At 36.5% G+C, this 15504-nt stretch overlaps 1 long non-coding RNA gene across 3 annotated transcripts in view; it reads left to right on the forward strand.

Annotated features, from left to right (window-relative positions):
• The window catches only part of LOC309857806, a 73822-nt gene that overhangs the window by 18666 nt on the left and 39652 nt on the right, over positions 1–15504 (forward strand). The gene's annotated exons all lie outside the window — the stretch shown is intronic.

Genomic DNA, 15504 nt, shown 5'->3' on the forward strand with positions numbered 1-15504 from the left:
AAACATTGTTTTCATCATCTGGATTCTGGAGGCACTCAATAAATAGCACCCATCTTCCTTGCTCAAGTTCTGAAATAAAAAATAAGACAAATGGAGACAGGATATCACCTTTATTTCTGCTGCAGCTTATCATTTTGAAATATATGGCTTACACTTTTGAGTGTGCAGGCTGAAAATTATGGTTTAGAGAAGGTCATCCAGGAGTATACCCATTCCATAGGCGGACCAGTTCTTCAGGGATAGGAACAGAGAGAATGAGAAAAACACACACACACACACACACACACACACACACACGGGTATATGCTAACTCACATGCACAGTTTTTCCTTCCAAACTTTCCAATTAAATGCCTGTCTGGAGTAGAATGAATAAGTGTGAAGAGTATTTTGCTAGTTTGCCAGTGGCGTCATGTCACATGAAAAGTCAGGAGCAGGAGAAGGGGCTTTCCCCCATAGAGATATGCATAAAAGAAATAAAAGGCAGTAGAATATACAGTAGAAAAAATAGTAGGGGCACCTGGGTGGCTCAGTGGGTTAAAGCCTCTGCATTCAGCTCAGGTCATGATCCCAGGGTCCTGGGATCAAGCCCCACATCGGGCTCTCTGCTCAGCGGGGAGCCTGCTTCCCTTCCTTTCTCTGCCTGCCTCTCTCTACTTGTGATCTCTGTCTATCAATAAATAAATAAAATCTTAAAAAAAAAAAGAAAAAAGAAGAAATAGTAAAATACAGCTTTAGAGTGAAAAAAAATCCCATCTTTGATTCTTTATCTAAGTTAATATTCTTGAAGGCCACTAAAAAATTATATATATATATATATATATATATATATATATATATATATATATAAAAGGAGAGAGTTCTCCACAAGTAACAGTCATGACCAAAGGTTGTAGTGATTGCCAGAAGTTTCCATTCAGAGCCTTGGGTAGAGAGCCCTTGGAGATTCGCACCAGAGGCAAATTCCCTTTATTCTCCCCAAGGCTGAGATACAGGTTCCAAATTGTAAAGAGTAAAGCAAAGTGATCCTTCACCCAAGCCATCCCCCCCCAAATTGCTTCTCAACCTCTGCCTACCCTTCTACCAACCATTCAACTCTGGTTTCACCATCAAATTAAACATCTCCTTTTAAATGAAGGATTCCAGTCAGTGTTTCTAAAATGACTCCTTCTAAAACCACCTCACTACTTAATACTTAAAATAACAGGGCATAGCAAATAACTAGAAAAAAAAATTCATCATATGAAAAGTTTCATTATCTGAGATTCATATTTGATGAAATTCCTCCACAAATACTTAAAATTGTAATGGGGAAGAAGACATCTCTAGACAAGTCATTTCACCATATAGTATTAATTAATTTTTGCAGATATTGGAAACAATTTTGCCCAGAATGTTGATGGAGGTGTGGAATTCTCTCCTATTTCTCCCCTACTGTCTTCTATTCTCAGCCCTTCCACTGATATCAACCCTTTGCCTCCTGGGGCAGCTAACAGCAGGATGTGGCATAGCAGAAATAACCTTCAAAGTTGCTTCTTTTCATCACAGACATTCTAGAGATGTAATAGTGACTACTGGGGTAGTCAGTCCTGCGTGTGGGAATAATTCGAGTACAAAGGTGAAGCCACTGCACCCAACAGATCTCTACTGACCTAGTTCTAAAATAATTCTAAGAGGGAGTCTGTGACAGGATTTGACAAGGAATTACATGGCAAAACCTACCTGAAGAGGCTGGTTGGTATTCAGATAGCCATCTTTAAGACATCCAACCTCCCTGTAGCGGTTGATATTTTCCGTAAAAACAGAACCAACTGGATGTGTCTGTGCACTTGCGTTCGTGCGTATGCGTATGAGTATATGTGTAGACACTAAAAGAGAGAGAGAGAGAGATTGTTTTGAACAAGTCGCTCATGCAACTGAGGAGGCTGACAAGTCCGAACTCTAACACAGGCCAGGAGGCTGGAGACCCAGGGAAGAGTTGCAGTTTGGGTCTGAAGGCAGTCCGCTCTAGCATTCCCACAGAACACCTTGGGTTTACAGAAGCGTTTACTCAGTATACCCATTGGGTATTCTGAGAATCCCATGTAGCTTATTCGTAAACACATGGTTCCTTCCCACAGCCATGAAGTGCTTGCTACGCATCAGGTAATCAGGGGTCATTTGGTCATTGGAGGATTACAAACAGAAAGAATGGCAGGTTCAGATTTGCATTTTAGAAGGATAACTCAGGCATCCGTTCAGATGAGGTAACATTGGATTTGCCAAAAAATTAAATCATGATCCAAGCATGAACTATAACGTGTGTTTTTTCCCAGACGGTTTACTCTCAAAACAAAACACTAAAATGTGGAGCCTTTTATTTCCCCCTTATATTGTCCTCATTTACACATTTAAGTCAGTGTAGGTAGTTTCAGACTAAATATAATTTTATTCTTGAAAGTGTAAAGAGCGAATGCAACCCCATAAGGAAGAACTCTAGGTGGTTAATCCTAAGAACACGTGCCTGGACACTAAGGGGCTAATGGTGGCTTGGCTCTGCCTTGCTCAATACCCACTTTGTAAGGGAACAGTAACATTTTTCATTTGAAAATGATGCTATATAAAGTGTAAGATGCTTTCAGATGTGGAAAATGCACAATGCTGACATTCTAACTGAAAGTAATATTCCCTTCCTTTGCCACATATTTGCTGGTAATGCAATGGATCGTGAAAGCTATAGTGAAATTATAAATTGCACATAGAAGATAAAACGTTCACTCTCACTAGAAGTACAAAAATGGAAGAATAGCATTACCCTAAGATTTCTCAGGAGGTTTGGCATGTTTATATTCACTGCTTGCACAAAACATGAAAACTGTCTCAATGTGCATATGTAGGCATGCATCCTGCCACATAAGCAAAGATATGATCATGTTAACACACTTACAATGTGACCTAACGTATATGGCACATTTCCCAATTATACTGCGTATAAAGAATGGTTTAAAAATTTATGGGCGCCTGGGTGGCTCAGTGGGTTAAGCCGCTGCCTTCGGCTCAGGTCATGATCTCAGGGTCCTGGGATCGAGTCCCGCATCGGGCTCTCTGCTCAGTAGGGAGCCTGCTTCCCTCTCTCTCTCTCTCTACCTGCCTCTCCATCTACTTGTGATTCCTCTCTGTCAAATAAATAAATAAAACCTTTAAAAAAAAAATTTTATGTAATTTTTTTCTTCAAGTGCTCAAAGCTAGGTATGGGTACATTACCTATGATAATATGGGATTATGATTTATGAATATTCTAATGCATTGAGGTCATTGAAAATTTCTTTTTGTTTCAAAATACAAAGCTAGGGAAAACAATGGAAATTTTTGGTTTTTTTAAATGCATATTTTCAAATGTATACACAAGTGCATTTAAATGTAGGCCTTACTATGTTTTAGAGTTAGTATGTTCTTATACAGAGAAGTTAAGTGTATAAACAGTCATAGCCCAAGGTTTCCCATTATTATGTGAACCTATTGTTTTGTTTTCCATATACCTCCCTAGTTTGTCTATGCTATTTCCTCCTATTGAAATGATTTTTCCCTGCTCTTCTCCAAATGCCCAAATGTAGCCCAACTCACCACCTTCTCCAGTACACCTCCCTGTCACTGCTGGGCTTAATCTCTTCTTTAAACCCTGATAGCCTTTCAGCTCTATCCCTTTCAGGGTATGTAACACTTTGTTCCTTGTGTTATTGTCTTTGCATCCTTAGAAGACCAGTCCTTGAAGGCAGGATCCCAATCACTCAGCAGAGTGCCCTTAATGTAGTGCGTGCAAAGTGAGTATTTGTTGAAATACTGAATGGATGGGTGAGGACTTAGAAAAACCCCTGCAAAAATACAAGCATTGGCTGTAAGAATGCAGTAGCTCTAGTCATTTTAAGAGTCCTAAATGTTCTCTGTCCAAATTGTAATAAGCAGATGGTCCCAATTTTCTTTATAAGTTGAATACAAAAACCTTGGGAATTTAGGGAATCAGATAGGAGTTGTAGAATTTTATCATATAAATCACATTTCCTTTAATGTGACTTTATGAATCTGTGACCAATAAATGCCCAGAACTGAAGACAATGGTTACTTTTACAGATTTTAATAAGACTAAGTATTAATCATTATAAATATGGATAAAGAGCTCATCAAAGAATAAACCTGGAGAAATAAATGAACCACATAGAGAGATACCATTGTTAAGATTAGAAGAGGTGACTGGAATACAAGAAAAAGATGGAATCTTAAGAGATTTAATGGCTTATATACCTCTTAAGACTGATTCCTATCCATTCATTCTGTTACTCAACGCATATTTATTGAGTACCTATATCTTTTTAAAAATACGTTTTATTTATTTATTTGACAGAGATCACAAGTAGGTAGAGAGGCAGAGAGAGAGAGAGAGGAGGAAGCAGATTCCTCTCAGAGCAGAGAAATCGATGCGGGGCTCGATCCCAGGGCCCTGGGATCATAACTTGAGCCAAAGGCAGAGGCTTTAACCCACTGAGCCAACCAGGCGCCCTGAGTACTTATATCTTAAGGCTGACACTCTTCTAATTACTGAAAAGACCAGAGTAAACACATTCTCTGCTTACAGTAAATGCATCTATACAATCAGTAAGGTAGCAGGCAGTAAGTGGGATATGAAATTTTATATAAGGCTGTCCGGGAAGACCGCTATGACAAGGTAGTACTTGAGCTAACTTTTGAATGAAAGGGTGGTGGGAGCAAAATGAATATTCAAAGAAATCTTTGCAGACGGGGGCACTGCAGGCGTGAATGCCCTGGGGAAAGAATGTGATTAAGGTGCTTCAGGAAGGATAAGGAGACCATTAAAGTTAAAACAGAGTGAACAAGGAAACAGTTGCAGGAGATACTGTGTGAGTTTGGGATGGGGAGACCTCATAGGGCTCTTGCAGGACATGGTTACCATTTGGGATTTTACTCTGAGCGAAAACAGAATTTATTGGAGAGTATAAGCTTAATCACTTAACGTGATTTGGCTCTAACCCTAAAAGGACCACTGTGTCTTCTATTGTGATGAGCGTGTTAGGCTAGGTTGGTGGTAATGTATAAGGGTGAAGCATGGAGACCAGTTAGGACATGATGGCCATAATCCAGGCAAGAGAGGCAGATGCCTTGTATTAGGGTGGTAGCAGTGAAGGTAATGAGGATTTTGGATGTATTTTAAGATAGCACCTATATCAAATTATTCATTCAGATTTACACTGAATAGGGTTCTACCACATGTCAATCAAAGAAAAGTCTCTATTCCAAGAGACCCAATGGTATCATTATTATTGTGGCCATTATTTTCCCGCTTGCTCTTTGGGGAGAGCTCTGTTAACCCTAATGGTCCAGTAAAAAGTATTGTCTAGTACAATACTATCATTACAATAAAACCTATTATCTGATTAGCTAATATTTTAAAGTAAATGCAGAAATGAAGTCAAAGAAGTTCCAGTCCTCAAAGAAGCCTGGATGACATGCTTTGTGTCAGAAATGAAGCCAGGGGCACCTAGGTGGCTCGGTGGATTAAGCCTCTGCCTTCGGCTCAGGTCATGATCTCAGCATTCTGGAATCGAGTCCCACATCGGGTCTCTGCTTGACAGGGAGCCTACTTCCTCCTCCTCTCTCTTCACCTGCCTCTCTGCCTCCTTGTGATCTCTCTCTGTCAAACAAATAAATAAATTCTTAAAAAAAAAAGAAAAGAAAAGTAAAGAAGTGAAGCAAGATCCCAGCGCTCCGAAGCTACTGTTCCCTCCGACTGTATTTCCGATTTTCCCAGTTTTCTTCTCGATACCCAAGAAGAGTTTTGATCTAAAGGGCCATGTGTAAAGTATTTTTAGCAGTAGGAAATATTCTGAATATTGACTTCGTGGGTCATTTCATAAAAAAAAAAACAGGCGTGTTTTCTTTTCAAAAGATTATTATATTGGATTTTTTATCAGCGCTTTGCATTTTGGAGTCAGACGCGCTACCGTTGCGCCACGAGGTCGGCCAGCGCTTTGCATTTTGTAGGCTCAAAACCATGATGCAATAATTCATATTTGAGTGATTTTTAACAGGCACTCAATGTGGAGGAATGCTTACATTTGATTAGTGATATATTCTTTGTTGTCTTGTTTTCAGATATGTGTGTTTAAAATTTAAATGTTATTGAAAGCAGACCTGAAGATATCACAGAGCAAACTGTTTTTTAAATAAAGGAAAAGTGTAAGTTTCTTTCTGGTCTTGACTATTGACGTAGCTTTTATTGTGTAATGTTAGCCAATGACCTATTTATTTTAATTCTGAGAAATTTCTCAATCATTTCTGCATTTACTTTAAAATATTAACTAATCAGATAACAGGTTTTATTGTAATGATAGTATTGTGCTATACAATACTTTTTACTGGACAATTAGGGTTCTACCTCATTCTTTTTTTCCTGTTCTTGAATAGGAGTTGAAGTATTCTTAGAGAGTCTAAGCTGTTATTATATTTAGACTCCCAGAGCATGATGCAAATGTCCATATTTTAATCAGGAAATATGGACATTGACATTTTTAAAAAAGTCTTCCCCCTCACATTCTTGTGAGTCATTTTTCCTCCACAAGATTCTTTTCTGCATATTTCTACTAGACCTACACCTGACTCAAATAAACTCTCAGCCTCTTGAGTCAAGCATTCATTTCTCTCTTTTCTTCATCCTCCTCCTCTGAAAACTCAAATAGAATTTAATGCATTGTGTATCTATTGATGGTCCCTAAAACACTTGATATTCGGGCCAAAAGATGAGAAGAATAACAGAGAATTGGACACAGCACTTGCTTTCTGAAGACTTGACTCCCAAATAATCATTTTAAATGATCTAAGGAAAATCTTGCTATTTGCCTTCAGAAGCTACGTAATTGATATCTGGTGACTCCTACTAGTTGCTTATTCCTAAAGAAAAAAAAAAAGAACATTTTGTCCAGTGTCCAAAGAGAATTTTTAACATTTTTCTGTCCCATCAAAGATAAGTTTCATCATCTCTTTTAAGATATTTTCCCTTTGGATCCCTCTTTTTATTTTATTCCTTGTCAATGTTGTGCTAACCCTTGATCATAGGAGAATTTGCAGATGTAAGATAGCTGAAGAGCTTAAGAAACAGGAAACATCAACCATCTTCTCCCAAGGTTATTCATTCCATACAGAGTTACTGGACTAAGGATATATTAAAATACAGAAAGAAACAGAGTTTGTTTAAGCATGGAGAGCCACCAAGGGCATTCAAGATGGCACTCTATAGGGTTACGTAGAGTATCTTGGTCAGATGGTGTCTAAAGCCCCTTCCAATGAAAATCTTTCACGTTCACATACAGATCTTAAGGGGAACAAGTGATTTTTCCTGGCTTAGAGGATGCTATAATGATTGCATGTGGATACACTCTAAGTAGGATAGAATAATTTAGCTTCTCAGAGTCACTGATGCTCAGCCCTATCTTTCTAAAAATTGGATTGATTGAAAGCAAGGCATGCTTAAACCCTGATTGCATATTTTAGATATTTTCAAAAGATTATGTAAGAGTAGAAATTGGAGTGTATTATCCTCTGTGCCTTCTATTTAATGTTCTGTTCTGCTTTCAATGAGTATACTAAATATGATGAAAGAGTATAATGAAATAGCTATTTGGTAGTTTTGTTGGGTTCCAGGGCCCCAAATTTTTTAATCCCATTAACATAAAAATACATTGCCCCTCAAAGCCACAAATATCTCAAATATTTAAGTTTATGAAACTAATAATTAGCATTAGAAATATTTTCTCATAGAGACTTACAACATAACCAAGTCATTTTTCTTGAAATTGTGCATGGAAATTTAGTAACATAATATAAAAAATAAAGAAGTTCTCTTTTTATACTATGTTGACAATAAATTTCATAATCTACACTGTTAACTTTGGAAGAGCTAATTATAAAAAATATTGTTGTATTATATATAACTAACTGTGTTTTGCTGAAAGAAAAACAAAAGTTGAATGGTTTTGCTTAAAAAACATTGTTAAAGGAAGAATTTTTATTATCTGAAATTATAATTTAAAGTCATGTAGCAAGTTTGGCTTGATTGGTATATGCTGTCATAGAAATTACAAGAGAACGTGCAAGACTTACCAAAAAGCAAAGAAAATCTGTGGTTTTCCTGTTCAATGCATTTTTTCCTGAGACGTGTAAATGGCTTTGATTCTTTTCCCACCTTGTGAAATGGGGAAACCAATGAAAAAAATAGGGGCTGCCAAATAAAAGGGCGCACACCCTGTTTATATGAGCAATAAATACTTATTTAGGGAATGAAAAAAAAAAAAAACCCAGAAACAAGCAGAGCTGATTTGTGTCCCATTCTCTATGTACAATTTGATATGCCTATTTATCACACTTCAATAAAAGTGACCTGAAAACTTAAGGGATATTGTATCCTATGCAGAATGGAAATGTAGACTTGAACAACATCAGTCCCTAAAAGTTGTGCACACATTGTTCTAGTTCCCTTTCATGGAGTATTTATGTACCATGTTTTAAAAGTTTCAATAAACCTTTTATCTGGAAGCAAATAAAATTCAACAAAATTCATGATGCATACTTAGGCTTCCTAAGTAATCTATAAGTATGATGCATACTTAGGCTTCCTAAGTAATCTATAAGGTTTCTTAAAACATCAGGAACTCACTTTAAGCAGTATCAGTCGAATTTTTTATTTACATTTTTTAAATGCAAATTACATTTTAAAGTTATTTTTGTTCTTAAATATCCACAGATGTTGTAAAGCAGAACTAAATCAGTTTCTGAATGTATTATGGACGAAATATATTCTACCTGTTAAGCTACCAAGATAAACATTTTTTTTACTTTTTACCTTTTATTTTTTTACTCTAAATTAAAATTGATACACATAATTTCCTCTCTAGCAAAACAAATTTGGTTTTCCTTGAAGGAGTACTATGTGTAACGAGTAGGAAAAGAAAAAGAAAGAGGAAGAATATCAATTAAATGGCACAATAGTTTGCCATTTGCTCTTATCATAAAGCAAAAAATTAAAAAGCTTGATTTTATATTTTAAGCATGTTCTATTGTTTATTACAGAAGAATCAGCATTCTTGGTATTTATAGACCATGTACACGTCCAGTCCTGATCTGTATTTATACTACAAATAAAATTTTAATTGTTGTTTCAATGTAAGTGCCATCACAACCATCATTTTGTTCATGCTCTGACTTTTAAAAACAGCTCTTCATCTTAATAGTTTCTGCTGCTAGCACATTATTAACAAAATAACATGTTTCCCTTCCATAGGTTTGGCGTATATCGCAGGGTGCATGTTTAGAAAGACAACAGCAATAGGAAATATGTCGAGGTGTGCTACCTCAAGCACACAAAAATGCAAGACAAAAAGAGATCCAGAAATCTGGCTGAAGCTTGGAAGAATTTTCTTGTTTGAGAAGTATGAAATTTGAGAGTTTTGTTTGATGATAACAATGAGGCTAAAGAGGGAACAGTGAGGGGGGTGTTGAAACTGCTAAATCCTCTGTTAGAGAACTGTACCAACACCCCAACTGTTCCCTATCTCTTCAGCCAACAGTGTGAATGGAAATTGCCCAGCTCACACCTGACAGTCACAGCAGAAATTGCCTAGCTCCTATTGGAAACTTGCTGGGTACCGGGTGGACCACAGGAGATACTAAAGCTGTTAAAAGGCCAGAGTCACCAAGCAGTCAAGAAATATTTTTGACACCTTCCATCATATCCATGTTTTATCTCTTTGAAATACCTTTTAGAGAAAGTTTACAAAGGACTACATATATAAACAAATACAAACATAAGTAAAAAGAAAAGGGGGAAAGACTGAAGTCAGGAGGTAGATTATCAGTGTTTCCTGAGGCAGCTTCCTAAAAAGCAAATAAAAGCTAGAAAACAGTGTGACAGAGAAGCCATCAAACATGCATTTATACGATGAACAAACAGAAGAGGAAAATTCACATACCATGCACAAGCCACTTGAGCCGAAAGATATTATTATTAGAACATTTACACAAGTCTATCTTTGCTTTATCTACTTTAGCTCTTTGATCAAAATATTGCTCCAAGCCCAGTATAATATTGAGGTTCATATCCTTAATATTATTTTTTCCCTCTAAATCGCCATTTCCAGGAAATGAAATTTTAGTTAGTCCTTTCCTATATAAGCAAGATGATTTACTGACTGTGGCAATTATGTGCTGAGCTCATTCTTGTTCTCTTATTAAATACAAATTTTCCCCATCAGCTTCATCTAAAAACTAGGACATAGTACTCTCATGGAGTCAAAGAAAGGAAGGGAAAGTTATTCTTGTCAGGCACTGGTAATTCTATAACCTAACCAACCTGAGAAATAGGTGTAACCAAATCTTGGTGGCTCTGTGATCATTTCTTTGAACAATGTAACTCATATCATCTATATGATTTTTAGGAAGAACCATTTCCAAGAACAACTTCAAATGTTGTGACATGAATGGGTACAATAATAAATTTGCCTGTGAACATGATTATTTTTATCTTCATTGTTTCCATAAAAATTTATGGTTAATAATTAGGATTTTGTAGTTCATACTTAAAAGTCTTCCATGATGATCCTTACCTAAGAATTTTGGGAAAATATTTTTTATTTTTCAAAGCATCAATTTGCAAATGGCGTAACCTAGTACTAAACCTGCTCGGCTTTACTTTTCTTTCTCTAAGGATCTAACAAAAGAGAACTGCAATGGCATGTCTTGTAATTTAGGATTTTTTAAATTTAGGGTTTTTTTTTTAACAAAAAATATCCTAATGACTGGCATACTTCTAATAATTAACGTGTGTAGTCCACACTATACGTAACAAAAATCCAAATAAATATGCTTTAAATTTAATCATTTTAAATTTGTACCCACTTTTCTTGCTTCTCTACAAACTGACTATATTTTATAGCTTAGAAATATCTTACTTGCCCTTGCAATGAACAGTGCTTTACACTGATAACTTTGTCAATTCATTTTTTTCTTTAAATTCAAGATATTCATTTTGTGGGTTTCAAATTCCACAATGAATATAAGATTGTGGAGACAGAATGATGATACTTACTTTTCATCATCCTTGTATTTACAAAATATGAAAATTCACGTTTATTTTTCATCGACCCAATCAACTCTGAGTATAACACCTCTGATTTAAACTTATATTTATTGCAGATTTTGCTAAGAAAAAATTAATTTTAGATCCTAGTTCAGTTACATGGGTGTGTATTACACATGGGGAAACACCTCTGACCCTGGTACTCAGGGCACTTTCCATTCTCATTTTTCTAGTGTTAAAATGTCACTCACTGGATGCTTACCAGGAAAGCTCATAACTCTGTCTTTGTAACACAGTTTATGTTTCTTTTTATTACACTTTGAATAGTCAAAATACAGCCTTTAATTTGCATTATCATAATTATAAAAACACTTTTGCCATCATTCTTTATTTTCCTATTTATCTTGCAAAATCAGATAATAAACATTTAATAAAGCTAAATTTTGCATTCAACAGCTCTTGGATGGATAATTCCGTTTAAAATGTGATAAAACATTGCCACTTAAAGGATCACCATCTATACCTAAAAATTAACTGCAAATTAAGTGGCTAATGCTGTTAAAAAAAGAAAAAAAGAAACTCAACGTGATTTCAATGTTTCTAAGAAGCAGGGAAAGCACATACCACATCAGTTTGCTGCTCTCAAGGTCAGTACTAAGATCAGAGAGTCCCCACTGTATGATACAATTGGAAGATAAAGACACATTACTTCCCTGGGAAGCTTTGTCTGAAGCTTCAAGCACAAGTGGGTCAAGTTCCCAGTGATCCTTTGCGCCTGTCTAATTAATGACTGTTGCATTTAGTTTGCCTGGGACTTTATGATGATATCCTCCCTCCCACCCATAAAACAACCTTGCACACACCAAAATTATCCTGTTAGGTGTTCTCATTTCCAGAAGTTTGCAGGGAGAAGAGCCTTTAAAAAGATCTCATAACAGGTTTTTTTTTTTTTTTTAATTATCTTTCTTCATATGTACTTGATCGTCTAGAAAATCTGTATTCCAAGAAATGATGTTTTTTCTGCCTAAATGTTAAACATACAAATAACGTGAGATCACTTCAAATGCTAATGAGTGGGAGAAATGATTACACTCTACAAGCATGTGTTTAAATGGCCAGAATTCGCCTTGAAATGTAAAATTAATGATCATTTACTCTGGAGTTTTATGTGAGTATTGCATAAGTACGTGGAAATGGAGCCACTCAACTGTACAATGCTGCATTGTTTCATTTCCCATGTTTCTGTGTATATGTTACTGTTTCAGTTTCATTTGTCAGCAAGTGTCTGTTTACCCTGCTTCCTGTTATTAATTATGGGAAACAGGTTTTCTTGAAATATATTAGAGACTCTTTTAACTCTTGTCCAGACACTTCAAGGCAAGATATTGATGATTCCTTTAATGTCTGTACAAAGCCGGAAACTGAGTTAAAATACATTGTTGTCTCACACAGCTTACAAGTTCTTATCTCTCACAGGAAAAAAAAAAGGGGGGGGGGCAGAAATAATTAAGATAAAAAAATCACAACAGCTTCTATTCCTATTACTAGATAACGAAATAATAGAGTTGGATATGTTCTTCATCGGCCACAGCAATTGACTAACATATGACAATGAATTCTGAGCTCAAAAATGTTTCAAAGATCAACTCAAATAGTAAAGTGCTAGAAGACAATGAGATATATTCTAACGTAAGTGTATCCACAAAGAGACAAAAATACCAACCTTATTATTGGTGCATTACAAAGCTTTTTATATAGAAACATATGGTCAGTGCATCCAGCTCTCTGTCTTTGAAATAGGAGGAAATATACTTGCATGCATTAAAATCATAAAGGAGCCAAAACATCTGGAAGTTTTAGAAGAAAAGCAAAATAGTTATGGGAGGAAAGTCCAGATTAAAAAATGCAGATGTTTAATTGGGCTGTCAGTTATGTTACGAGGAAATAAGGGCAGGAATAACCAGAAGCCACTGGTGGAAAATTAAAATAGTTTCGTGAACCCTTGCCAAGCTAAAAGCAATGAAATCAGTAACATAATATGGACAGGGGCATTCTCAACTGAGATCTGAAAATGTTACCATGTGCAATTTTATAAATTAGCCATTTCCAAAAAAATCTTTTTCATTAAAGCACAATAAAAAGTTTTTCAGCCTCTCCTCTCTCTCTCTTCGGTCATTAACATCGGGCAGTTATTCGGAGTTTGGCTTTCATCAATGACAAGCTCTCCCCGCACCTTCCTCACCCGGTTTCTAAGACCCTCTAATACTGCTGAGTGGCCAGAAATTACAGATGCAAGGAAAGCTGACAAATGCCTGCCAGGCCCCTCCCCCATTGCCTCGATAGTCAAAGCCCCCACCAGAACATGCCTGAGAGCAGCGCACCGAGAGACAAAGGCACAAAGATTCCATTTTCTCAGGGAAAATAGATTTCATGTGTAAAACACTAGTGAGAAAAAATTGAAAGCTGACACATATGTGCAATTTTAGAGAGGCAGGACTGAATATTTCAAGAAGATTGAAATTGCATTTGATTGCATCAAAGCCTAACAAATGTTGTTTAACCTAAAAGTCTTTTCAGTCTGTAAAAAGACATTCAGTGGCAAGATATTTTATTTTATTTTTTTTTAAGCACATGGTTAAAAAGAAAAAAGAATCTTGAGCTCAGTGGAGGGATGTTGATTACATACTACTGTTGCATAAAGAATTAACACTGGCTCACATCATAGGGTCTACAAAATAAAGGGGGAAAGTTAAGAAAAAAAAACAACCAACCCTATTGAATCAAAGGGTTCAGAAAGATAATATTAAATCCTTATGAGTATGTTTCCTATAAAAAGAATCCCCTCCCCGCAGCCCCAGGGCATCGTTACTGGAGAGGCAGCGAGTGGTTTATTAGAGATTCAAACCTTGGCATCTGAGCCTTGCCAAGCATGCAAGTTTTAGCTTGTGAGCTCAGGGCCCTTGGCTTGCACAGTCCCTTCTGGCATCTAACAGTGAGGGCCGTCTGGTTGGTCTCCACACGCCAGGCACTGTGTGGGTGCAAAGGCTCAGACTAGAGACAAAGGAAGATCATCATTTGCTATGGAAGGTCATGCTTCATGCTTTTCTTCCTACCTAAATTCTTATATGCCAGCAAAACATTTAGGGACGATAGGAGAAATATGCGAAAAAAGAAGACAGAACAAAATGAATCAGGGAATTAATCTATAACTTAGCTTCAAGTGATATAAATAAATATACAGAGAGAAAGAGGGCGAAAGAAAGAAGGAGAGAGAGAGAGAGAGTTAGAAATTTTGACTTAAAGTGATCTTTCCATTGAAGGGAAGGAAGAAGCTTCCCCCCCCCCCCCCCGCCTTCTTAGATTTTTAACTTTGGTGGGTGGTTTTTTTGGTTTGTTTTTTTGTTTTTTAATTTTTAATTTTAAGTATTTATTTGACAGAGACAGACACAGCGAGAGAAGGAACACAAGCAGGGGGAGTGGGAAAGGGAGAGGCAGGCTTCCTGCTGAGCAAGGAGCCTGATACAGGGCTCTATCCCAGGGCCCTGGGATCATGACCTGAGCCGAGGGCAGATGCTGCACGATGGAGCCACCCAGGAACCCCATTTGGTGGGTGTTTGTGTTTCTTGAACTTCATATTCCCTGCAAAGCTAATTCAGTTGTATATGAAAAGAAACCGTGAGGTCACTTTTATTTATTTAAAAAAAATTAGTTAAGAATAATTAACATACAATAACCTATTAGTTTCAGGTGTACATCATAGTGGTTTGATATTTGTATGCATTATGAAATGATCCTCACAATAAGTTTAGTTACCATCTGTCACCACAGAAGATCATTACAATATTATTGTCTATGTTCCTTATGCTGTACATCACATCCCCATGACTTATTTATTTTGTAACTGTAAATTTGTATCTCTTAATCCCAGTCACCTATTTTGCGAACCTCCTAAACCCTCCTTACTCTGCTAACCAACAGCTTATTTCCTGTATTAATGAGTCTATTTCTGTTTTACTTTGTTTTGTTTTGTTTTTTAGATTCCACATGTAAGTGAAATCATACAGTATTTGTCTTTTTCTGTCTGACTTATTTCACCTAGCATAATATCCTGAAGGTCCATCCATGTTGTCTCAAGTGCAAGATTTCATTTGTGTTCATGGCCAAGTAATATTTCTTTGTCGATCTATCGCCCATCTTTATCTGTTCATCTGTGGATGGGCACAGACTGCTTCCATATCTTGACTATTGTAAATAATGTTGTGATGAACAAAGGGGTACATCTCTTCGAATTGGCGCTTTTATTTCCGTCAATACTTACCCAGGAAGGAATTGCTGGATCATATATAATTCTGTTTTCCATTTTTTGAGGCATCTTCATTGGCTCCA

The sequence above is a fragment of the Mustela nivalis genome, assembly GCF_964662115.1.
Source record: "Mustela nivalis genome assembly, contig: HAP1_SCAFFOLD_1300, whole genome shotgun sequence".
In the NCBI taxonomy this organism is placed as follows: Eukaryota; Metazoa; Chordata; class Mammalia; order Carnivora; family Mustelidae; genus Mustela; species Mustela nivalis.